General features: G+C 41.1%; 1 long non-coding RNA gene across 1 annotated transcript in view; it reads left to right on the forward strand.

The window, feature by feature from the left end:
* LOC138415996 (uncharacterized) overlaps nucleotides 1-26,474 on the forward strand; it is a 229,284-nt gene extending 202,810 nt beyond the window's left edge. The window contains exons 4-6 of the long non-coding RNA XR_011247472.1: nucleotides 8,434-8,643; nucleotides 15,224-15,330; nucleotides 25,939-26,474. This is a non-coding gene — a long non-coding RNA (uncharacterized lncRNA). The remainder of the gene's footprint in view (nucleotides 1-8,433; nucleotides 8,644-15,223; nucleotides 15,331-25,938) is intronic.
* Nucleotides 26,475-26,904: the final 430 nt, after the last annotated feature.

The following is a 26,904-nucleotide window of genomic DNA, read 5'->3' on the forward strand; positions in this document are numbered from 1 at the left end:
TGGTCATTTTCTACTTCAACTTTGGATTTATCTTGCAGGACAATTTTCACTCTTGTATTGACCAAATAATGATGTCATCCAAATAAATGTACTGGAGCTTTCCTTGAGGATTGATGGCGTTGTTCCCACTGTGGGAAGGTAGCACTGTGGATTTTTTTCCTTTTCCTTTTTATTTTGTATTGGGGTATAGAGCAGATTAACAAACAGTGCTGTGATAGTTTCAGGTGAACAGGGAAGGGACACAGTCATACATATACATGTATATCTATTCTCCTCCAAACTCCCCTCCCAGCCAGGCCTAGCATTGTGTTTTCATTATTTGATTGAGGTCCTTTTAATTTTTTTGTTAAAAATATCAAGATAAGAGAGGAGACATGGGTCTACCTGTGGCTGATACATGGATGTCTGGCAGAGGCCAATATAATACTGTAAAGCAATTGTGCTTCAGTTAAAAATGGATAAATTATATATATGTATATATGTTAGGATAATCCATTTACTGTATATAAAAAATCCCTGTGATATATGATTATGCAGAGGATTCTGGAGTTATCCGTGGAATAAGAATAACTGCCATTTATTCAGCATCTACCCCCTGTCTTGCCCCGTGTGGGGCACTTTGGCTCCATTACTTCACCTGATTCTCTGGCCACGATTTTAGCTCCATTTCACTGATGAAGGAACTAAAGCTCAAAGGGTAAGCAACTTGCTGTGGTCACATAATCCGAAAATAGCAGAGGTGGGTGTGATTTGAAGTGGACTCTGACATCAAGTCTGTGCCCTGGCCAGCACTCCTGACATCTGGAATATTCGCAGTCTTGTTCAGAGGTTAGGCATGCACCAGCCCCACCCCAGAGGCTGGGGTATGACTCTTCTACCTGTTTGCCAGGATTTTGCTGCCGCAGTTTAAGCCTGCGCGGAAACACCATTGTAAATTACTTATTTTGAAAGTTGGCTAATGGGCCTGCAGGATTCACTATTCACAGTAAACAACACCAACAGCACGCGAGAGAGTAGGTCTCCAGGCCAGGAAATCGCCTCATTTATCTTAATCCTTCCTCCTTCGCACACGCATCTCCTGTTTCTCCGGCACTTTCACACCCTGTCCCTTCCCTGGACACAGGATGTGTGTTTTGGGTGTCAGGGTACAAGCGCCCTGGCAGACGTTCCCGGCAGTGTTAACGATCTTGAGCTGTTCTCTGGTGTCTGCGATGTGGGGAAGACCAGGGGTAGAAGAAGCTACACCTTTGGTACATGTGTCTGAACAAATGTGTGACTGTTCACAACTGTCTCTAATTCTTCCCCCTCTGATGCACATCAATGGAGCTCCCCGTTAGGCATTAGGTGCCAGGCATGGGGCTGCGCTGACCATGGGATCAGGACTAAGATGACCTTTCCTGGAGGAGCTTGCAGAAAGGAGTGAGCTGGAGGAGACTGGCAAGCAGAGCGGGTCTCATTCTAATATAGTAAATGCAGCCATGTGTCTATACCCTGCAGCTCAGATGGTAAAGACTCTGCCTGCAATGCAGGAGACCTGGGTCCAACCCTCAGGAAGATCCTCTGGAGAAGGAAATGGCAACCCGCTTCAGTGTTCTTGCCTGGCTAATCCCATGGACAGAGGAACCTGGCAGGCTACAGTTCGTAGTGTCGCAAAGAGGTGGACATGACTGAGCGACTAATACCACTGCTACTACGAGTGTACAGCGGTGATACCGAGACCTGAAATGGCGTGGGAGGATGAAGGCAGAGCAAGTCCCGAATGTTTTGGTGAAATACATGATGTCTCAGCTAAACACAAGAAGTGCGATGGTGTGAGACCAGCAGATCTCAAACCACATTCCCTGGAACCACATCTTGACACCTGCCACAGACTAGGGACTATTATTTGAGCCTTGGAGAGATGGAGAGAATACAATAGATTCCAGGGCAATGAACTTCCAGAGTCAGACTTCTCCGCTATCAATGTATTTTGCGACCTTAGGTAAGTCACTTCACTCTTTTGGACTCAATTTCTTGGTCTGTGAAAGAGGGAAGTTGAAGAAGATAATAAAGCTCTCTTGCCAGTTTTGACTTCTTTACAGGGTAAAAGAAGATTTTTGAAGATTTCTTGATTTTTTTTTTTCCTGTGATAACAGCCCATGAACATCCCTGGCCCTGGAGTTAGAGGACAAAATACACATGGTCCTTGTTCTTGTGGAATTCACCAGCTGCCTGGGAAACAGTTTTAAACAAACGCAATATATAACTACAGATTACGGAGGGTAACTGCTTTTGAAGGAAAAGATTTTGGAAAAGTTTTCATTTCTTAAGCAGCTTGAACTTGTCTGTGATTCTCTTGATTTACCGTTGTGGTGAACAAAACTGCATCTTTTAAAAAGTGTTTTATTTATTTAGTTTTGGAAACGTCTGTGTGTGTCTGTGTTAGTCACTCACTCTTGGCAACTCCATGGACTGTAGCCCACCAAGGTCTTTTTTGTTTACATTAATTTTATCGAAATATAGTTGATTTACAACATTGTGTTAATTTCTGCTGTACAGCAAAGTGATTCACTTATACATGTATATGCATGCTAAGTTGCTTCAGTTGTGTCCAACTCTTTGTGGCCCCCATGGACTGTAGCCCACCAGGCTCCTCTGTCCATGGGATTCTCTAGGCAAGAACACTGGAATGGGTTGCTATACCCTCCTCCAAGGGATTGTCCCTATCCAGGGAGTGAACCTGCCTCCCTCATGTCTCCTGCATTGACAGGCAGGTCCTTTACCTGGGAAGTCTATATAGACTTTCTTTTTCATATTCTTTTCCATTATGGTTTATCACAGGGCAATTGAATACAGTTCCCTGGAAACTGTATCTTTTCAGTTGAGCACTCGGTATCCCCGAGAGCCGCAGGCCCAAGAGAACAGCAGGCATTGCTGAGTCATCCAGCTCTGTTTATCACAGGGCTTCTTAGGCCCTCTTCTGAGCCATCTGAGAGCCCAAGAGCCCTGATGATCAGGAAGGAGCAGCAAAGAAAAAGAAAGCAGTCACCCCTAGGCTGGAAGGGAACAAGAACCACGATTCTGCAGCAGCGTCAGATCCGATTGGACCCCGACATCAAGAGATAACTGTGAACAGACCAGTGTTAGCTGCTCCGACTACAAGCAGGCAGCAGTGAGAGGGTCACATTTCAGGGGGGTGGACAGCTGTCCCTAGAGTACTCCATCCTCACTGATGGGCTTGGCAATGAATGGCTCACCATGGAGAGCTGGGTTTTGCCGTGAGCGGTTATTTGCATCCAGGCTTAAAGAAGATAAGGGCATCATCCTCGGTCTCGTGGCTTTGATGAGACAAGATGAAAGCCCTTGGAGGAGGAGATGGCACCCCACTCTAGTGTTCTTGCCTGGAAAATTTCGTGGACAGAGGAGCCTAGAGGGCTACAGTCCATGAGATCGCAAAGCGCTGGGCACAACTGAGCACAGACCTGCATGTGCACACACACACACACACACACACACACAGTGAAAGAGAGGAGAAGGGAAGTTTCTTTGGTGATTTCAGCTCCCACCCATGTGTGGCTGTGAATTTCCAAAGTTATAAATTACTGATCAGGTTCAGAATGGAATTCCAGCAGGCTTTCTATTGCGCGTGTTCCTTAGAGGTTCTCTAGAAGGACTGTCACATTTTTCTCACTGTGACCCTGGGATGATCTACGTAGCTTATCTGATTTAAATAACACAGCCTGCTTAAGTGACACATTCAGGGTCGCCTAGCAAGTGAGTACCAGGGCCAGGAAGAGAACTCAGATAGTCCAACTCTTTTACCTTTCATAATGGACCAGGCTAGGTTTCTTATTTTACTTCTGCATTCTCGGAAATCAGACATGAGCCTGCAGTAAACTTCTCTCTTGGGGAAAGACTGACTTGGTCAATTCATAAACTGGAGAGTTTGCAGCAGTAAAAGAAGTCTCTATAAAAAAAAAAAAACAACAGAAAGAAAAGCTCCTGAATTCAGTCCCTAGCCCACATTCCTGGCTCAGACAAGCAGCGGCATTTGCCCTGACTTGCCTGGCTCAGTTCCAAGCCCCAAGACTACTGGATCTCTGGAAACAAAATGGGGGTGGGGGGTGGGGAGGGGATCTCGGAGAAAGAGGAGAGAGTCCAGGCAGAACGACACATTGCAGGAAGTTCTCTATCATCGGGGAACCCCACCTGCTCCCAAACCTGCTTCAGCCATGCTCCTGCAAAGGTTACTAATGGAAAAACCCTGGGAACCAAGGCCTTTGACAGAGCTCTACAGGACAGTGAGAGTGACATCAAGTGGATGAAGGAGTGAATGAAACAGTCACATGAACTCAGTCCCGTGGTAGAGCATGGCCATTCTGTGAAGCAGGCTTCCTGTTCAGAGCCATCCTTAGGATTCGGTGTTTGGTTCCACCCCACACCCCGGTTCTCTAGCCTGTGTATTTCTCCAGGGATCTCCTTGCAGGAATCTGAGTTCTCCTTGCACAGGGAGGGTCATCCTCTAAGCTCAGTCATTCTGATGTCTTTGTGGGAACTGGGGAATAAGGTTTGTTTAGGAGATTCATTTGATATGAAATTGGCAGATATTTGAGCGTAGGTACTATGTGTCATATACTGCCTTATGTATTGGGGATGTAAAGACAGTCCTTACACTCTAGATGCTTACTGTCTAATTTAGCGAGAAAGTCAGTATCACATGTAAGCATGGAGAAGAAGTGTCTAATCCGTCTCATTAGGAAGGGCAACACCTGAGTTGAGCCTTGAAGGGATAAAGTAGCCACACAGGACACTATGTGGTGAGAGTCTAAAGAGCAGCCTCAGCCAAGTATGGAAATGGAGAACAGCATCTGGATGTGGATAAAGATTTCCAGACTCTGGGACAGTAGACTGAGGTTTAGAGCAATCGCTTTTTCCTGGTTTCCTCCTCTGCAAGACGAGAGGGTGGTCTCCAGCCTCGGCTTATTCCACGCACGTATCCCATGAAGAGGATGAGTTTGGAGGGTGCTTCACTTGAAAAGCTACATATGCTTCCAATGCCATCTGTCTATTTGTTTTAAAGAGTGAGATCTTAGCTTTGTTTAAATGTGCCAACATGACAGTACACCAGAACTTGAAGTCTGAATCCAACCAAACCTATGACAAAATAGTTTTAATTGCAGTAAAATACACATAACCTAAAACTTACTATCTTAACCGTGTCTGAAAGTACGCATAATGGCATCAAGTACGTTTCCTTTGTCACTCAACTTTCACCACTGTCCATCTCCAGAACTCAGCCATCAACCCAGCCTGTAACTCTGAGCCCATGAAACAGTAACTTCTCCACCCCAGCCCTTGGTCAGCTGCCTTTGTTTGCAGTCACTGAATTGTTTTTGCCTTTCATGTATAAGCCTCAGGCTGATTTTCCAACAGCATGCATAAATGGAACTATCCAGTAGACAACTTCAGACAGAGGGACGGCCGTCAGTTTTTTGGTTCTTGCCAAGAGGCTCATTTCTCTCAGATGTGACTTCAAAATGCAAAGTTAAGGAGCCTTATAATTCGGATACCACTTCACACCAGTCAGAATGGCTGCGATCCAAAAGTTTGCAAGCAATAAATGCTGGAGAGGGTGTGGAGAAAAGGGAACCCTCTTCCACTGTTGGTGGGAATGCAAACTAGAACAGCCACTATGGAGAACAGTGTGGAGATTCCTTAAAAAATTGCAAATAGAACTGCCTTATGACCCAGCAATCCCACTGCTGGGTATACACACCGAGGAAACCAGAATGGAAAGAGACACATGCACCCCAATGTTCATCGCAGCACTGTTTATAATAGCCAGGACATGGAAACAACCTAGATGTCCATCAGCAGATGAATGGATAAGAAAGCTGTGGTACATATACACAATGGAGTATTACTCAGCCCTTAAAAAGAATACATTTGAATCAGTTCTAATGAGACGGATGAAACTGGAGCCGATTATACAGAGTGAAGTAAGCCAGAAAGAAAAACACCAATACAGTATACTAACACATATATATGGAATTTAGAAAGATGGTAATGATGACCCAGTATGAGAGACAGCAAAAGAGACACAGATGTGTAGAACAGTCTTTGGGACTCTGAGGGAGAGGGAGGGGGTGGGATGATTTGTGAGAATGGCATTGAAACATGTATACTATCATGTAAGAAATGAATCGCCAGTCTATGTTTGATGCAGGATGCAGGATGCTTGGGGCTGGTGCACGGGGATGATCCAGATAAATGATATGGGGTGGGAGGTGGGAAGGGGGTTCATGTTTGGAAACTCATGTACACCCGTGGTGGATTCATGTCAATGTATGGCAAAACCAATACAGTATTGTAAAGTAAAATAAAGTAAAAATAAAAATAAAAAGTCTCATGCACCCCGATGTTCACTGCAGCACTATTTACAATAGCAAAGACATGGAAGCAATGTAAATGTCCACCAACAGAGGAATGGACGAAGATGCTGTGGTACATTTAGACAATGGAATATTACTCAGCCGTAAGGAAGGATGATGTAATGCTGTTTGCAGCAACATGGATGTTCCTCAGTTCAGTCAGTCGCTCAGTCATGTCCGACTCTTTGTGACCCCATGAATCGCAGCACGCCAGGCCTCCCTGTCCATCATCAACCCCCGGAGTTCACTCAGACTCACATCCATCGAGTCAGTGATGCCATCCAGCCATCTCATCCTCTGTCGTCCCCTTCTCCTCCTGCCCCCAATCCCTCCCAGCATCAGAGTCTTTTCCAATGAGTCAACTCTTCGCATGAGGTCGCCAGAGTACTGGAGTTTCAGCTTCAGCATCATTCCTTCCAAAGAAATCCCAGGGCTGATCTCCTTCAGAATGGACTAGTTGGATCTCCTTGCAGTCCAAGGAACTCTCAAGAGTCTTCCTAGAATTTGTCATACTGAGCAAGGTAAGTCAGACACAGAAAAACAAATACATGATATCACTTCTGTGTGGAACCTAAAATAAAAGGATACAAATGAACTTATTTACAAAATAGAAGTGGAGTCACAGATATTGAAAACAAACTTATGGTTACCAGGAAATGGGGTGGGTGAAATAGAAGATTGGGACTGCTGTATACACCCTACTCTACATATAGAATAAGTAACTAATAAGAACGGACTATATAGCCCAGGGAACTCTCCCGTAATACTCGGTAATGGTCTGTATGGGAACAGAATCTAAAATAATCATAATAATAATGGATAATGTATAACTGATTCACTTTTCTGTACACCTGCCTGAAACGAACACAACATTTTAAATAAACCATGCATGCTTAATCCCTCAGTGGTGTCCGACTCTTTTCGACCCCATGGACTGTAGGCATCCAGATTCCTCTCTCTATGGGATTCTCCAGGCAAAAATCCTGGAGTGGACAGCCATTCCCTTCTCCAGGGGTTCTTCCCAAACCGAGGTTTGAACCTGGGTCTCCTGCATTGTGGGCTGATTCTTTACTGTCTGAGCCACCAGGGAAGCCCTAATCAGCTATGTGCTGTGCTTAGTTGCTCAGTCGTGTCTGACCCTTTGTGACCCCATGGACCATATGTAGCCCACCAGGCTCTTCTGTCCGTGGGAATTCTCCAGGCAAGAATTCTGGAGTGGGTTGCCATGCCCTCTGCCAGGGGAGCTTCCCAACCCAGGGATAGAACCCAGGTCTTCCACATTGCAGGCAGATTCTTTACCATCTGAGCCACCAGGAAAGCCCAAATCAACTATACTCCAATATAAATTTTAAAAAATGTTTCTTCTCCCAGCCTAGAGCACAGAACCCACGAGGGAAGCGTGAGCTCCCCCTGGAGTTCAGTGCTTGTGTAGCAACAATCCAGGCAAAAAGCTCGAATTGGTGGTGGATTTGGGAAGGGAAAGGAGATTAGAGAGCCACTAGGGAATCCCAGGGACGAGGGAGCCTGGTGGGCTGCCGTCTATGGGGTCGCACAGAGTCGGACACGACTGAAGTGACTTAGCAGCAGCAGCAGCAGGGCGTTTGTAAGTACAACCTGTCCTCTCTCCTTCTCACACCCTGGACTGCTTTTCGTAATCCTGCCAACACTTAAATCCCTTTTGCTGCCTAGACTGTCCGGAGTAATTGAGAACGCTGGTGCTTCAGTGAGCACTGCTGTTCCTCCAGTCAGTGTGGAAGGAATGTTCCAGCAAAGGGCCAGAGATGTGCTCCCAGAGACGGCAGAAATCAAGTGAAACATAAAACGCGGGCCCTGACCACCTCTGGTCCCAAAGGCTTGCTTGGAACGTCTCACCAAATGGAAGCTTTCCTGTTTCTGCATTAATCCTTTGTATGCTGGCTAAATTCCAACTCAAGTAATTACATTCTCTCTTACCCAAATCCCCCTGGCAAATTTAGTCCTTTCATAGGTCTTCTTGTGATTTTTATTTTTTATTTTTTTTTAGTTTTTGTGGTGTTTTGCTCTTGATGTGGCAGTTTTCCGAAGAGATTTTGCCTTTCTGCAAGAGGGCAGAGAGGGTGGGCCCACTGGCTCTGTGTATTATCTTCAGAAGAATTGCAGGGGCGAAGTAAAGGTGATGGAGCCATGCTGAGCACAGCAGAACCCTGGAGAATGAGAGGCCTCCAGAGATGCCCTCATGAGACCCTTCCCTCAGGTAGGTGTGTGATCAAACCTCTGATGTTATCCACTGACTTCTTGGTGTAAAGTCTCCATGACCCTCCGCAGTGAGACAGCCAGTTTTATTACTCTTTGGGCAAATGATTCGAACTTATCCTTAAATGGAACCCCTGCGGCTTGGGTGTTGCCGCTGGTCCACCCTCTGTTTGTGTTTGATTGACAGACAGTCTATTGTTTGGTTTCCCAGCGTTATGATCTGGATTTTGCTTTGGGATGATGGCACTGTAGACGTTTTTGGTTATTTGGATCCAAAAATCTCTAAAACATGCCAGCAATTTCTCAGTAATTATATTTTAAATATAAAGTATAATCAGATCATCAAACTGTGATCAATTATCAACATAATCAAATATCACATGATCAACCTCCAGCCCATGAAGCATTTATTAAATTACTATGTCCCCTTCCCTTCCATCTAAGTCACCTTGAGGAAGTTAGCTAACAGTTTCGTGCTTTGGTTTTCTTACTTGTAGCTTGAGGATGATAAGAATAGCTACTTCATAAGATTATTTTGATGATTTATTGGGAGTACATGGAAAGTCACTACTACTACTGTTATTACAAGTTATTATTTTATTATAAAACACTAAATATTAAGCAAACATATATACTGTGGAATTGATCTTCTAAGAAGGTAATGAAATACTCAAAATATCTCTTAAATAAAATGAGGATACCAAGGTAACTAAGCAATGGTCCTGTCCTCAGTACACTTGGGATCTAATGAAGGAGTCATATGTCTTTTTCTCTTAATTTTTTAACATAGTTTTTTTTTTTCAGATTAATTTATTTGCCAGGTGAGGGCTTAGTTGCATCATGGTGGATCTTTCATTGTGGCGCAAGGACTCTCCAGTTGTGCTCAGGCTCAGTAGTCCTGGCACACGGGTTTAGTTGCTCCACAGCCTGTGGGATCTTGGTTCCCCGACCAGAGATAGAATCCGCGTCCTCTGCACTGCAAGGTGGATTCTTATACTGGGCCACCAGAGAAGTCCCAGAGTCGTATGTTCTTCAATGCTGTCGTCCTAATACCTAGATCCATGCCTGGCATTTACAGTGGGAGGCCAATAAATGTTTGTTATTAGGATTATTGAATGTATAAAGGACTTAAGCACAAACATACGGAAGGTAAATTGCCAGTGAGGAGAATTGAGGACAGCTTCATACAGAGGTTTGCATCTGATCTTTGAATTCTCTGGTTGAATTCAATGATTGAATTCAGTCTCAGGAATGGACATGATCTTGATAGATCAGGAAAGAAGTAAAAGGCCCTCAAAATCACTTACTGAAACAGTGTTTCCAAATTTTTATTGGATTAGAGGACATGAAGAAAATAGTAATATTTACACAGGACACTGGTCAAAGGCTCTATGTAAGAACATGCTCCCCAAGAGAACAGATTTTGGCTGTTGTGGTCAGTTTTGTATCCCCAATACCTAGGATGGTACTTTGCAGATATTAGTTGAATAGCAGCAAAGGGGAAACACTTAGAGCTGGTCTGTAAAAGGCATGATTGGGGCCACTGGGGTGCAGGATTCACAAGAAAATGTAGAAAGAGTAAGAAAGGCTGGAGGCAAACCTAGGATGCTTTTGAATGCTGCCCCAAATAGGTCTTTATTACTAGGGCATGGGCTCTACTAAAAATTTTGGATTGGAAGCTCTTAATAAGAAAGACAGTTCTGCGTGGGGGCCATTTAAAGAACAGAGAAAAATACTAGGAGAAGAAAATAAAAAAGGTGACTATTTGTAGCGTCAGGATGGCAGACAGTGAGGGACTGAGATATTGGGTTGGCCAGAATGTTCAAATACAAATGAACTTTTTGTCCAACCCAATAGGAAGGGGAATGTTAAGAGAAGATGTGAAGAAATATTTGATAGGACATGGCTGGAGTGAGTTGAAAAAGGCAAGGCAAGAGTTATGTCATTACTAATGCACTCTTCCACCTTAGTGGAAAAAGTGTTAGTTGCTCAGTTGTGTCCACCTCTTTGCAACCCACCAGGCTCCTCTGTCTGTAGGTTTCTCCAGGCAAGAATACTGGAGTGGGTTGCCATTCCCTTCTCCAGGGGATCTTCCTGACCCTGAGATCGAACCCAGGTCTCCTGCATTGCAGGCAGATTATTTATCATCTGAGCCACCAGGGAAGCCCAGAGTACTTAACCTCTCCATCTGTTTCCACATCTACAGAATGAATGACTGTAACTATTCCTGCAATGCCATTCATCCCTAGTATTTTAGAATTCTCTAATCTCATCAAATTCTCAGTACATGAGAGACTTTCCAATGTACTTCGTCATTTCTCCCACCCCTCCTCCACCTCAGTTGGTAGTGACATTTCCGTTTCCCACTTTGGACTCCCTTAATTCTTTGAAGAATGTCAGGCTAACATTCATTCAAGTATAGCATATAGATCCTTAGGGCACAGGGTGGAGTCGTGTGCCCTGTGCCATCTGAAGATACTCAAATAGCATTGTCTTCCCTCTACTTTTCTCTTATTCATTGGGTCTTCTAGGGGGACCCCTGGCATAGATTTTTTTTTTTAATGCATAGGAATTATGTCTTACTCCCCTTTGCTAATACAAGCTTGGCTTAGAATAACTGCTCACAACTATGAGGGACAAATGAATGAATGAGTAAATGCTTTGATGATGGGGAGACATCCCTTGGATTGTAGCTTTTTGGCCTCTGGGAAGTTCTGGTCAGATGCTTTATGACAAGAAACTGGCTAACAGCATCTTTTGTGTTTTTCTTTCCTTGAGAACTCTTAAGCTAAATGTTTTTCTAAACCTTTGTTCTCCTACAGCTATTGCTGTCATTTGCTTCTTGGCCTTTCTCATCCATAATTGGTTACCTTCCCAAGCTCATCTGAAGTCTGGGGAATCAGTTGTGTCATCCTTTTCTCTTAAGATTAGAACATTGACTGTTATGTGCCCAGAAATTCCATCCATGGTCTCAACATAGTCTTTCCAGGACAGAGACCTAGAATGAGTTAATAAGCACCAACACATTTGCTAAACTTAAAAGAATACTCTTCTTATTGTGTGGCAATTGGTAAAGAACTTATTAATTAAGGACATAAGATAGAGAGAAATCTCCCAAGAGGCAAAAAGCCATTACAAAGACATTGTGGAACCAATCTAGCAGTTAATGGAATACTCAGAGGTTCTTCAAAAAAAAGAGAGAAAGTGAGGGGGGGAGTCACTTTTCAAAGGGTGTCACCAAATTAATGATATATTATAGATTGTGGGAAACTTACCAAAAGACAGATAGAATATAAAAACAAAGCAAAAAGCCTCCTAAACTTTTGTTTTCATACAATCCAATCTTTATATGGTAACATCTCCTGATCCTAAATATACACCCACTCCACCACAAAGCATAAAAGTAAATTGAGATAGAAATCAGAATCAAACTACTGTTGCAAATGAGAATTAATAGTACATTTGCTTTTGTTCTGAGACAAAACAAATAACTCATTTCAACTGCCTGTGAGTTGTTTGTTTAAGACAGAACTAGCAAATTAACAAGAAATGCCAGGCTCTCCTCCATTTCCCTTTTCAATTTTAAGTTTTCCCCTACAGATTATCCGGTCGTATGAGAACAGTGTTGTGTTTTAGAGAGGGATTTGGTGAGATGAGGCAAAAGCAGAGGATTACCCAGGAATTGGGTCCCCTGGAGTGATAACAGAGATCTGACAGGCCTATTCTATTAAGATGCTTATCTTCCTAGCTCCAGCCCTGTGAGCAGACGCCCATGGACATTGACTGCATCAAGCATCCCAACGACATAGCATCACAAAGCATATGGTCGCGGGATCTTAATAACTCTGTGTTGGATCCCAGTGAACCTTTCATCTTTGAGGCAAAACCAGACCTGGGAAATATTAATATCTGCATCAGAGGAGCAGCATATAAATTCAGAGTACGAGAATGAGAAAAATCAGGGACATTAGTTTCTTTATGTTGTGATTCACATGTAACCTAGACCAATCCTCTGAACACAGATAATACATTCATAAGTTAAAACTTGTGAATTCTTTATTCCACAAGTTTGGAGGGAGGGGTGAGATGCATTTACATTAATGCACATAAAATGGGAAAGTAGAAAGATCACTGGACATGGAATGTGGACATTTGATTTTGAATTTATATGAGTTTACGTGAGCTCTGCTATTAGGATGTATTGCTCACACCTCGTGAGCCTTTCCTTTCTCAGCTGCAAAAGGGGGTAAAATCATACCCACACTGCCTGCCTCGTACAGTAGCTGTAAAGCTCACATAAAATATGCCAGAGCACGATACCATCCATAGAATTTAAGAAGGTGGTGGTGATGATCATGATGATGAGTTATTAGCTCAAAGCAAGTACCTTAGTCTGTCTTGAAAGAAAATGACTAAGCTTTGTGATAAATGGTGGTAGAAATGAAAACATAGTTTATTTATTTACGTATTTGTGCCAGGTATTAGTTGCAGCAAGCAGGATCTGGGGTCTTCGATCTTCCTTGCAGCATGTAAGATCTTCAGCTGAAGCACTCAAACTCTTAGTTGTGGCGTGTGGGATATTAGTTCTCTGGCCAGGCATCGAACCTGACTCCCTAATGTTACAAGGCAGATTCTTAACCATTGGAGCACCAGGGAGGTCCCTCAATGTCTTTTTCAACACTCTTGCTCTACATGTTTAATTTTTGAGTATCTTTCTACTTTATATAAAATATAGAGGTCAAATGGGAGTTGAATAACTTGGCTTGCTTTCTATAATGTACCCGCTAAGTATTATGCCAAACCTTCTCAAATATGCAACTTTTGTCTTTGTCCTGCTGGCTCCAAATACAGTTAGATTTTTCTTTTATTGTTCTCTCCAGTTTCATAAACTTGATCCATTGTTGGGCTCAGTCTTTCTAGGCCTATCTTTTTGCAGTTTTATATTTGAGTTCATCAGAGTTTTCTTTATCTAGTCAGTTATATTGGTTCTGTAATCTAATCTCCCAACACATTTTGGTAATTGGCATTGCATGTAATTAAGGTAGAATTTAATCTCATACTGGCTTTTAACTGCACTGAGTATCTTTTAGGATTTCTTTTAGTCTTTGTTCACAGGACTATTAGGTGCTTAAGAGCTTGGCTCATAAAGAAAATCTCTTTCTATGCTTGAGGCACTCTTCTTTGATATTACAAAAGTTCATAGGAGTGTACTGAACTTCCCCCACCATAATTCCCTGTTTTTGACTACCTGCTTATCACTTAAGACTTTCAAACTTTCTGATCTCCCTGCCTAGAACATTTTTTATATCTATTTTTTACATATCAGGATCTTTCTCATGTCTATGTCTTCATTTTGATACTATATCCTCAGAAAGGACCTTAATTAAAGTAGTCTTTGATATATACATGCCCATCCACCTACCCACACACTTGATCTCATCACCTTATTTATTACTCTCATGGTACTTAGCATGGTTGGTACTTGACCTGTTGACTGGTTTGCTTCCCCATATGTTCTTTCTCTCCCTGACCCGCCCCCTACCCTCCCACCCCCCGCCCTGTCCCACATCTACCCACTACAACTTGGATCTTGTCCATCTTGTTCACTGATGTTTCCCAGTTCTAGCACAGGGTCCATCCAATAAATATGCATTGGAGGAATAAATGGTCTATTTCTACATTATTCTGTATGCTATAAGAGGCAGAGTCTAAATACATTAACCGAGTGAACTTGTATGAAAGGGAAAATCCATTCTTAGAGCGCAAATAAAATTGAGATTGTTTATTCCATAATTTCCATTTTGTAGATAAGTGTTCAAAGAAGTGATATAGTTTGGACAAGATTTCATTTTTTAATGATTGGTAAAGCCAGGAGTAGAAGCTAAGCCTTTTGACTTCCAGAGGAGTAAGCATCAATCAATGAGCCTCTTCCCACTGGCACTTATGAACTTGGTTGTCCAACTTCCCCAGAATTGCACAACTTGAATGCTCCACTCTAGCAAACCAAACCAACAACACACAGCTTGTTTGTTGACAACAGCAATAGCAAACCCTCGCTGTCTCTACTATACAAAGCAGACTCTCCCCCCCATTCACCCCATTCACTGAAGTTCTGCTCAAAAAAATCTTTTGTCAAGTTTTACTTTTGTAATCCCAATCAACTTCAGTCTTATCAGGCTCTCTGTTAATTGTTGAGCTCTTTCTACTTCTGCTTTCCTGCCTGGATGATAAATCTGGAACTCATTTTTTCATTGACATGTCCTCACTGAAGTTGATTGGAAAAATGGCCATCCTATTTTGCAGCTCCTTCCATAAAGAGGTAGAATCCGTTTCTCCATTGGATTCTATTTCTTTCTTTTTTTTTTTAACTTTTTATTTTATACTGGAGTATAGCCAGTTAAACAATGCTGTGATAGTTTCAGATGGACAGCAAATGGACTCAGCCATATAAATACATGTCTATTTCTTGAATCTGGGCTTAGCCATCTACTTGCTTTGGCCAATGGGATATTGACAAATGGTTTTCAAACAGGGGCTCAAAAATTACTGGTGGCATTATGGTTTGCTTTCTCTTGTTGCAGTTGAAATCCTGAGACCACCATATGAAAGGCATACCTTTGCCTTCTGGAAAGGCTGCATAAAGAAAGACCTGAGCACCTTGACTGGTTGCCTCCCAACTGCCAGACATGTAAGTGTGGACATCCTAGGCCCCCAGCTCTCAGGCCATCTGCCAGATGACTGCAGACCTATGAGTGAGCTCAGGGGAGACCTTCAAAAGAATTGCCCAAATGAACCCAGCCCAAATTGCCCACCCACAGAACTGTGAGCTAACAAATGACTGTTGTTCTTTTTTTTTTTTTTAAGATTTTTAAACACTTTTGTGATGTTTTAGTTTAAATCTTTATTGAATTTGTTACAATATTGCTTCTGTTTGTTTTGTTTGGGGTTTTTGGCTCTAAGAAATGTGGGACTTAGCTCTCTGACCAGGGATGAAACCCGCACCCCCTCCATTGGAAGGTGAAGTCTTAACCCCTAGACCACCAGGGAGTGTCATGACTGTTTTAAGTCACTAAATTCTGGGATGTTTTGTTACACAGCAAAAACCCACCTTACATACTCATAAGGCTTCCTTCGTTGCTTTCTAGGCTTATTTGCCGCTTCACAGGTGCACTTCATTAGTGGATGATCCATTTATCCCCATTTCACAGAGAGGAAAGATCAGTGCCAAGAGGCTTTTCTAGTATTGATGCCCTGACAGGCTTAATTCTTTAGAACCCATGCATTAGAGATCAATCCTCCTTAGACATTTTTCAACGGGACAGCCACTAAAAATGTTTAGGAAGGAATTAGGAAGTTAAGGATGTGCGGACAGTTTCTGAAAGCTGGACTTCAAAACTGTAAGCCTGAGCTTAAATAGGGCTTACAAAATTAATAAAGCCAGATTCCAGTTTCGTTCATTTACCTCATATTTTCTAACCAGCAGCTATCAATGGACACCAAAAAATCTAGACTGTTACAAGACTGCAGTTATTAGAACTACCACACAGTAATCATCACAATAATTATTGATAGTATTTATTGATCATCTCTAAGTGTTAGGCATTATTCACATCCATATCTCTGCTGCTGCAATAACCCTGCTGCTGCTGCTGCTGCTAAGCCGCTTCAGTCGTGTCTGACTCTGTGCTACCCCATAGACGACAGACTAATCGGTATATTAGTAGGGTTAGTAGTATTAGTAGTATATTCTTACCTAATACAGCGGAGCTTCTTGGGTGGCTCAGATAGTAAAGAATCTGCCGGCAATGTGGGAGGTCCGGGTTCGATTCCTAGGTTGGAAAGATCACCTGGAGAAGGGAATCACCACCCACTCCAGTATTCTTGCCTGGAGAATTTCATGGACGGAGGCTACAATCCATGGGGTAGCAAAGAGTTGGCCACAATTGAGCGACTAATGCCTGGAGAAGTTAAGAAACTAGTCCCAACCCACACAGCTAGTAAGGCAGAGAACTGAAATTCGAGCCAGGGTGAGCCGGTGAGCTTTCTCATCTAGCACTTTTCTCCCTCGGATCCAATGCTATGCAATTCCTGTTTCCTTCCACATATTAAGGACGTAGATCATGAACCCCACATCCAAGAATACCTGCGGGGTCTATTCCTTAGCAGGAAAGCAGAGTCTCTGTCATGTACCAACATGTAAGTGATTTCACTTTCAAACAGCTTAAGTCTGTTATCCTTGGAATACCCCAAGAAAAGCCTCCTATTTGTCTACAGCATTTGATTTTCAACCTGAGTTTTGAGGAGGCAGAAGGGAATACGTTAAGCCATGAAACAGATGCATTTTTTTTTCTAATGCAGAGCCAGATAAAATACAATAGGACCTTCCCAGATTTCCGAATTAATTCCTTAAAAAAAATCCTCAAAGGAGGGCTCAATATTTAAAACCTTAGGTTAGCCTTGAAGCTAGGAACAGCTCTTATAAATACATTTTATGCTCCCAATAAGAGACCAATGCGCAGGACGTGCATCTCAGTTAGGGACATTTCACACTCCTCAAAAGTGGTAAAACTGAACACTGTGCTTTTAATTTTGCTTAATTCATCATCTCATACCTGCTAGTTCCATTTTAGTATCGCCCTTTCCCCTCAGTTATGTGCTTATAAATTCAGTTCACTTCATTGCATCTGACAGATACTGGAGTTGGCCGAAAAGTTTGTTTGGGTGTTAGCGTGACATCTTACAGAAAAATTCGAATGAGCTTTGTGGCCAACCCAATATTTGTTCTCTATCTGCTCCATATCCAGAGACCTTTAAGGTTTTGTTTTTTTTTCGGTTGCACTGGATCTTTGTTGCTGCTGGCGGGCTTTCTCTAGTTGCAGCAAGTGGGGGCTGCTCCTTGTTGTGGTGTTGAAGCTTCTCCTCGTGGTCGCTTCTCTTGCTGTGGAGCACGGGCTCTCGGCACACAGGCTCAGTAGTTGTGGCACACGGGCTTAGTTGCTCCATGGCATCTGGAAACTTCCCAGACCAGGGATTGAACCCCCTCCCCCTGCATTGGTAGGAGAACTCTTATCCACTGCTCCAGAGGCCTCTATGATTTTGTGATTTTATCGTCTCCCTTCCTGGAGCCCCACTTCCCAGGTCCTCGTGTTTGCACTCACGTGTAGGTCTTCTTGTGCCCCTTCCTCCTCAGCTGGCACTTGACTTTAGTTTTCACTGTAGCTCAGTGGCTAAGACAGTTCTTGACACACGCGGGGGCTTAGAGTGTCACATTGTATTATACCTTTTAGTATCCCTACTCTGCACACTTTCTACTTTGCGCATACAGGAAATTCTCTAAATATTGTGAATGGATTAATGGAGGAACAATGGGAATGATCAAAGTAAGGGAAGTTCATCATGACTGCAAGCAGCTCTTAAGGGCAGGAGACCAATGACAGTTTCCTTCCTCCATTTTTATTTGTTTTTGAAGAGGCAGGGTTCCTTTCTCTCATCAGTTTCTTTGCCCTAATATTCCAAACTTGATGCTTCCCAGGTGGCACAGTTGGTAAAGAATTCACCTGCCAGGGCAGGAGAGACAGAGATGCGGGTTCGATTCCTGGGTCACGAAGATCCCCTGGTGGAGGGCATGGCACCCCACTCCAGTATTCTTGCCTGGAAACTCCAATGGACAGAGGAGCCGGGCAGGCTATAGTCCATGGGGTTGCAAAGAGCTGGACACAACTTAGTGCACGCACATACGTACCATCTTGTTAAAATAAGCCAGTTTCTTTTTCTGATGAGGCCAATTTCATAAATGTAAGTCTGCTAACTTACATACCAGCTGAAACAGGCTGGAAAGCTGGCATCTGGGACCTGGGACCCTTTGGTGCAGGCTTGCACCTGGGCAAAAGTCTCCTTGAGCAACAAAACATGAAGAAACTATAAGGGACTAAAAATAACTGTGTATATGAACAGTTGGAGCAAATTGTGAACAAGATACAAAAAAGACCAAAAGCAACTGCCACTTCTGAGGTGTCTAGAGCAAAAGCAGGGGCCTGAACATGATCCCTACACACAGACTACCTGTCTTTGGCCTGAGCCCTGGACCTGCCCCCCTACTCTCCCCCTGTTTAAGGGACCAGCTTGTCCTGTCTTGACCCTGCCAGGAAGAAGCAAGAGAACCTATTACTTGCTTCCACTTCCTCATGCTGCAGCTCGAGTCCCAGCAAAGCCCTGTCTGAATTGCTCACGTGGCTCCTTACCAGTTTCTGTTGATTAAGGAGGTGAAGAGTCGTGGGGGGTAATACAGTCATCTTAAGAACCATAGCAACCTGACTATTTCAATCTGAGAATTAAGTGACCAAAGTCACTTTATAAGCACAGCTTAGCAATTCTCTAAGTTCCCTTAAAAACAGCAGCGTTCTATAGACGCCAAATTGCAGAATCCGATTCAGGATGCAAATTACCACAAAGAAAAGGAAATAGCGGCCGGAATTCTTCCTTGCCAGGTGATACCCACTAAGCTAAAATTCATGCATCTGGAAAATAATATAGCATAAAAAAAAACCCACTGATTTCCCTGAAATGAGAACCACTTCTGATGTGTTTACGCTTGTATCTGCTTCAACCCTACTCCCGTGGAAATGAAGTTATCGAAATGTCTGTGTTGGGTGAGGGGGCAGCACCAGGACAACACAAAAGAGATGAGAAAAGAGCAAGAGGGAGGGGATATGTCACCTCCTGACTACAGGGAAACAGTGCAAAACATCTAATCACAGCAGTGCCAGGGAACTTGAACCTGTCCAAAAAGATCCTGCGCTCTCCGTGCTTAATTGCGGTTGATGGCTGCTGGCCAGTCATGCATGACAATGCGTGCGGGTCTGGCTGCTCCCTGCCTGTGCTCATTGCTGTCAGCCTTCACTCCAGGTGATGAACACAGTCCTCAGACCCTGCAAGAGGGGTCTGGGCCAGAGCTGGTGGAGGGGATGGGGGCTGGGGGCTGGTGAGGGCTGGAGCAACCCCTCATGGACACAAAGTGGCTTGTACGCAAATAACCCATAGCTAAACAGAGGTCGTTAGAAATAAAAACGTGGTAACCAGCTTCCATCCTTACTTCCTTTCCCCAAGTATCCCGTAGATTTGTTTTCCTTGAGCGAAAATAAATCTAGGACACCCTGTTCAGATGGGTAGGACATCTGTGACCCGCGGTATATCCACCGGCCACGTACGACTCTCCTGTTTGGTCCATTCTATTTCAGCACGAGCTTCACTCTGGATGGAGACATGTCAATTGCACTCGAACAGCAAAGCTCATTATGGTCGACTCAATACTTCCACATTTCTTTCTGTCTGCACAAGAGGCAAAATCAAGTTTCTGTGTATTTCGATGACAAGGAAAGCTCCCAAGCGCTTGAGAAAAAAGATGGTTTATGAAGTCTAGGGTGGCACTGATAATTTGGAAGGAATTCATCCTTTTGCAGCCTAATTATTCATTTTTAGTGTGGGATGAGTCGCAAAGTTCTCTAGAGTTGTAGACCCCTGGAGAGATTGTTTTAAGGCACAAATATGTGAAAGAAACCTCAAAACACATAAGTTCCAGGCAGAATAAAATGATGCATTTGCGGTTAGGAACAATTTTTCACAGAAAGTCCATCACTTGTCTTCTGCCCATGAAGTGTTGGGAAGAGCTTAACTTCTCTCTGGGTTTTAATTGCTTCATCTCTAAAAATAGACATTTCTACCTCATGGGGATGCTCTGAGGATTAAATGAGCTGATGTCTACTTATGAGCTTCCTCTGCAGATAAATAGACAAACGGCAGGCACGCAAGGGCAAGGATTTGTATCTATTTATTTTTGTAAACTTAGTGACAGAGCACGATGATAAAGGGTACAACCTCTGAAATTAGTCAGGACTAGATTGAAGACCGTGATACTAACTAGCTGTTTACTTGTGTGTTCATTTTCTTTTCATTTTAATTTATTTTAACTTGTGTGTTCATTTTCTCATCTTAAACAATGAAGATAATTATTCTTACCTGAGAAAGAGTTGAGATCATGGGCCTAAGAGATCTGACATACAGTAAATATTCAATGAATAGTATTAACTCCCAGCTCCAAGCGTATATTACAGAACAGAAAACTAGAAATAAGTTTAGGTACTGAAAATCAAATCATCCATGGCAGGGTTACAGTTTTTGTTGACTGGCAATTTGACATGAACTGTCTAAGTATCCTTAACTATTTTCTCAGCAAGAACCCAAAATGAAGGATGGGAGCAAGGAAACTTATACCATAAAGGAGATTTATCTTTTCTCCACAATACAACTAGTTTCACATTTTTCTGATTATATAAACAACACCTGTTCATTAAAAAAAAATTAAAGCCAACCAATCAATAAAAGAAAGTCAAAATCACTTGAAATTTCACAATCCTGTGATAACTATCATTAATATGATATGAATCAGCAACATTTGAACAGTGCTTGGCATGTCAAATACTCAAGAACACGTGGATAACATTAGCATTACTTCCTTTATGATACATTTTGCCATACCAAATTAAATATTTATGTCATAAATGTTCCTAATTTCTCAGTTTTCTTTCTGCCTGCTCTCTCCAGGTTATTTATATAGTCTCCTAAATTTACTTGAAAATTTGTTTCCTTTTTTAAAAATCAGGATGAATCAAAATTGATTGTGAATAAATTTCATTATTTCCCAGGATTTATTTCTAAACTTTATATTTTGTCCACTGGTCCATTTGGCTAGTCCTCTTCCAATTCATATTGTTTTGATTAAAAAATTATAACAATTTTTAATTGCCACTTTTCTCTCTCATATTTGTCTTGGCTCTTCAAGCCTAATTTTTTGTCTTTGGAATATTGCTGGTTTAAAAGACAACCAAGGAAAGTTTCCATTGGGATTCTAACTGGATCTTCATTAATTATATCTATATTAGTTTTTTAAGTTGATGTTTTATTATTTAATGTCTTCCTACCTGTCTTAGTCTGTTACAATTACTATAATGAAATATCATAAACTGAGTGACTTATAAACAGCTGAAATTTATTTTCAGAGTTCTTATAGACTGGGATGTCCAATATCAACGTGCCAGCAGAGTCAGTGTCTGGTGAGGACTTGCCTCTGGTTCACAGATGGCAATCCTTTAAGTATTTCCTCACCCGCAGGAAGAGGCAAGGGAGCCTTCTTGTGTCTCTTTCATAAGAGTATTAATCCCATTCATGAAGGCTACCCTCTCATGACCCTATCACCTCCCAAAGGCTCCGCCTCCAAATACCATCACATTGGGGATTAGGTTTCAAGATATGAATTTTGAAGGGACACAAACAGTCTGTGTATGTGTCTGTGTGAGTTGCTCAGTAGTGTCCAGTTCTCTGTGAGTCCATGGACTGTAGCGTGCCAGGCTCCTCTGTCCATGGAATTCTCCAGGCAAGAATACTGGAGTGGGTTGCCATTCCCTGCCCCAGGGGATCTCCCCACCCAGGGATCAAACCCAGGTCTCCTGCACTGCAGGCAGATTCTTTACCATCTGAGCCACCAGGGAAGCCCCAAACAGTCTATAGCACTACCCAAACTAATACTATATCTTTCTATTGTTTCAATCTTGTTTTATGTCCTTCAAATAAATTTGTTTTTCTAGTAGATGTCTTGTAGCTTTCTTAATAATTTTAAGTATTTGTTAATCCTTTGTCAATTAACAAGTGAAACATTTTTTCTCACTTTTATTTTTACCTAGTCATTGCTAGAATAAAGAAAAACCACTGACTTTAAAAAATATTTTTCTTTCATCAAGCCGTCTTACCTAGAATTCCAGTATTAACTCTGCTGCTGCTGCTGCTGTTGCTAAGTCACTTCAGTCATGTCGGACTCTGTGCAACCCTGTAGACGGCAGCCCACCAGGCTCTGCCGTCCCTGGGATTCTCCAGGCAAGAACACTGGAGTGGGTTGCCATTTCCTTCTCCAATGCAGGAAAGTGAAAAGTGAAAGTGAATTTGCTCAGTCGTGTCTGACTCTTAGTGACCCCATGGACTGCAGACCTAGCAGCTTTTTAGAAATTCGAATCTCTTAAATTTTCTGAAATTTCAGGGTGTGTCTCTGCAGCAGCTTGTGTTGCATAACGATGAAATAAAATATGTTTTTTCTTTTCGAATATTTATACTGATCATTTTGGTTTTTTTTTGTATACAGTGAACCTTAAAAGCAATGGTGAGTAAGAATGGCAGTGGCATACACCCTCTGTTGTGCCCGATTTATTTAGAGTTTACCTCTGAATAACAAAAATTTCTCCTTTACCTTGTCTTCTGTTAACTGGGTAACCTTATCTTCCACATTCATTTCTCCGATTCATTTTGAGTCTGTCATTGTATTTGAGGTTAATAGAGATCATATTTTATTTTTCTCTGTAGAGTGAGTCAACTCCATCTCTATATCGTCTGCTCTTTCAACACAAATTTGTGGTACCATTTTATCAAAAACTAAGCTTTAATGGGTTTGGACCTAAAAATTCTATTCTGCCCATTGAACTATTTGTCCATTATTGAGTTGTACCATGGTTTTTGTTTGTTTGTTTTAGCAAATCTTCACTTCCTGTAAGTTGTCTCCCCTTTTCACTCTTATTTTTCAGAGCTTAGTTAATTTTTTTTTTTTTGGATTTTCATCATGTTTGCATTTTATTTTTTTTTAATTTTTTATTTTTTCATCTGCTTTACTTTTATTTTTATTTTTTTAAATTTTAAAATCTTTAATTCTTTCATGCGTTCCCAAACATGAACCCCCCTCCCACCTCCCTCCCCATAACATCTCTGTGGGTCATCCCCATGCACCAGCCCCAAGCATGCTGTATCCTGCGTCAGACATAGACTGGCGATTCAATTCTTACATGATAGTATACATGCTAGAATGCCATTCTCCCAAATCATCCCACCCTCTCCCTCTCCCTCTGAGTCCAAAAGTCCGTTATACACATCTGTGTCTTTTTTCCTGTCTTGCATACAGGGTCATCATTGCCATCTTTCTAAATTCCATATATATGTGTTAGTATACTGTATTGGTGTTTTTCTTTCTGGCTTACTTCACTCTGTATAATCGGCTCCAGTTTCATCCATCTCATCAGAACTGATTCAAATGAATTCTTTTTAACGGCTGAGTAATACTCCATTGTGTATATGTACCACAGCTTTCTTATCCATTCATCTGCTGATGGACATCTAGGTTGTTTCCATGTCCTGGCTACTATAAACAGTGCTGCGATGAACATTGGGGTACATGTGTCTCTTTGCAAACTAGTACAGCCTCTATGGAGAACAGTGTGGAGATTCCTTAAAAAATTGCAAATAGAACTACCATATGACCCAGCAATCCCACTGCTTGGCATACACACTGAGGAAACCAGAATTGAAAGAGACACATGTAGTTAATTTTTAAAGTTTATTTTTTTCTGCTACAAGTTTTAAATTATTGATTTGAATTTAGAATACATTTTTTGAGTTCCTCAAAAATATAACTTTCTTTTGCACTTTAATTTTAATTAAGAGTGTGATAAATTTACAGATTAGTTTTGGGATAATTAGAATCTGTTTAATGTTGAGTTTTTTCTATAACAATATGAAATGTGTTTATATTTGCATCTTTTAAAAAGTCCGATGCCTTCTTGAGGGTAGATGATTAATAATAACCTTTTAACATTTTCTATGCTACTTCAAACTTTCTACTCCTTGGAATCATTTTTATTACTTATTGTTTGCTAAGAAACCATTTATTTTTCTACATTTTGTCTTTATTCTCAATAGATTTAATCTAGTGTTAAACTTTATGTCCAATCTCTTCTGTTTCTGTGGTTATGACTCCTTTCTTGTACTAATTTTGATTATTTTTGCTTTTTCTCTTTTTCCTTAAGTTCCCAGGCAGTTATGTATTTGATCAGTTCTCTTTTTATTTTCTAAAATAGTTAGGATTTAAATTTTTTTAATTCTATTAATTATTTTCTATTTCATTTCTTGTTATTTTTATCTTTTCCCTCTTTGTTGCTGCTGTTTTACTTAGACAGATTTTTAAAAATATCTCTTAAAATGACTGAGTCAACTGATTTGTAGTCTTTGAATTTTAATAATAAATGTTATTAAAGCTATAAACTATCCTAGATTTACAGTTGTGCTCTGTGAAATACATCTTTTCATTGCTTTCTAAATATTCTTCTTCCAACCTAAAGAGTATTTTGTAAAGTGAAGATTGGGGGGATCATCTTTTTATTTTTTATTTACAATTGTGTTGGGTTATAATTAGAGGATGTGAACTTTAAAGTCACTTTTTGCTCAAAGACATAACCAGTTTTTGTTAATATTTTATGGAAATATAAAAGCAGAGTATGTTCTTTATCCATAGTGTATTGAACTTATTGGCTGTAATTTCTAATTCTTTGATGTATGTCCTTAGTTATTTTTGTCTATAGTTATCCAATTATCAAATATGCATATTTAAATTACCCATAATGAATATGTTTAGCCATTATTTTTTTAGATATTTGACTCTATATATTTAGCTGCTCTACTATTAGATAACATACGTTTATTACTTTTGTATCTTCTTTGCATGTTGCCTTTTATTATTATTGTACATACTCTCTCTCTATCCTGCTTAGTTCCTTGGATTTTATTTCCTCCTTGTCTGACTTTCGCATCGCTTCTACTTTCTCCCCCTCCTCTCTCCCTTCTTCCTCTCCTCCTTCTTCTTCTATGTGTACTAGATAGTTCATTGTCTATCCTGTTGCCTTTGAGATTTTTTAAATCACTTTTTAGAAAGGTGTTTCTTATAAATGATATGACTGAGTTTTTCTTTTTAACACATCATGGCTCAACATTCTCTCACTAGAATTCAACTCATTTCTCTTTAGTTTTACAGCTGATAGTCCAGATATTACTTGTACTATCGTATTTCTATTTGGTATTTATTCAATTCGTTGTTTCTTTTATCCCTTCCTTTTTCTTTTTCTTTTATCTTCCTTTTTCTCTGGTTCGACCAAATTGCTATTCATTCCTCTTTCCACCTTTTTAAAGTTAGAAGTTCTATTATTTTCAGGTTTTATAATTCCACTTTTCAGTCCTAACAGAGGTAACCCAATACATATTTCTGTATTTCTTGGTTAAGACCTAGTTCTCCAGTTCTTCAGTTTCAAGTGTGTGTTCTCCAAGCTTTGAGAGTTAATAAGACTCAGGCTACTTGTGCAGAACTCCTCAGGGTCTCTTATGAGAAAGCTCTTGCAGCTCAGCATTTCTTTTCTCTCCAATTCATGTTCTACAGGTCAAACATTAACCAGGAGAAAAGTCTTGCACCTGCTCTCTCCACCCTCCAGGCCCTACTGGTCTATGAACACCAAAAGATTCCAGCTCAAGAGTGATGTCTTTTTTGCTTGAAGATGGCTCCAGAGGACCGACATATTGAGGCTTCTGTTTATCCCCAGAATTATCCGCCTAAAATCTTTCTTTTTTATAGTTCACTTATTGGATATTTTTATTGTATAAAATTATTTATTAAAAAAATACTCTGAGTGGAAGCAAAATTTCAAGACCGGTGAAATATTGAAACTCAAATATTTATGCACTTCAATTCAGAGAGAAAAAGAGAATACCCGCCACTTAGCAACATGTCAGCATGAATTTTGGCTTTTAACATTTCTACAAAATAGACTATAGTAAGTTGCCCCCTTTACTTCTTGTCCTGGTCCCTGAAAATGTAACAGCAAATAATTTACCATCAATCTAAATGGCAAGCTACAACAGACTCCTGGAGAACAGTATTGTATAAAAATTTTTTTAAATAAATTTTTCCTGTTAATATTTACCTTGTTGCTATTAGAAACAAAAATCATCACAAGTAATGTTTTATATGATGTTTTAGAAATTATCTGATTTTTAAATCTAATGTTAAAAAATGATCTGAGCCTGCAATTACTTGGAAATCCACTTTCATCTACCTTCAGTTCAGTTCAGTTCAGTTCAGTTCAGTCGCTCAGTCACATCCAACTCTTTGTGACCCCATTAATCGCAGCACGCCAGGCCTCCCTGTCCATCACCAACTCGTCTACTTACTTCGGTAGATCTTGTACTGTTTGTATTTCCAACTCATATTGTCCTATTTATAGTATACTTTAACTTTATAAATATTAATTACTAGCAATATTTTCTTATTTGTTCTTTTACAAATTGGTCTCTGTAAGTCTCTGAGGGTATTTTTAACCTAGCTTCTTCATTCATTGTAAAAACACAG

Source organism: Ovis canadensis, chromosome 12, assembly GCF_042477335.2.
Source record: "Ovis canadensis isolate MfBH-ARS-UI-01 breed Bighorn chromosome 12, ARS-UI_OviCan_v2, whole genome shotgun sequence".
NCBI lineage: Eukaryota > Metazoa > Chordata > Mammalia > Artiodactyla > Bovidae > Ovis > Ovis canadensis.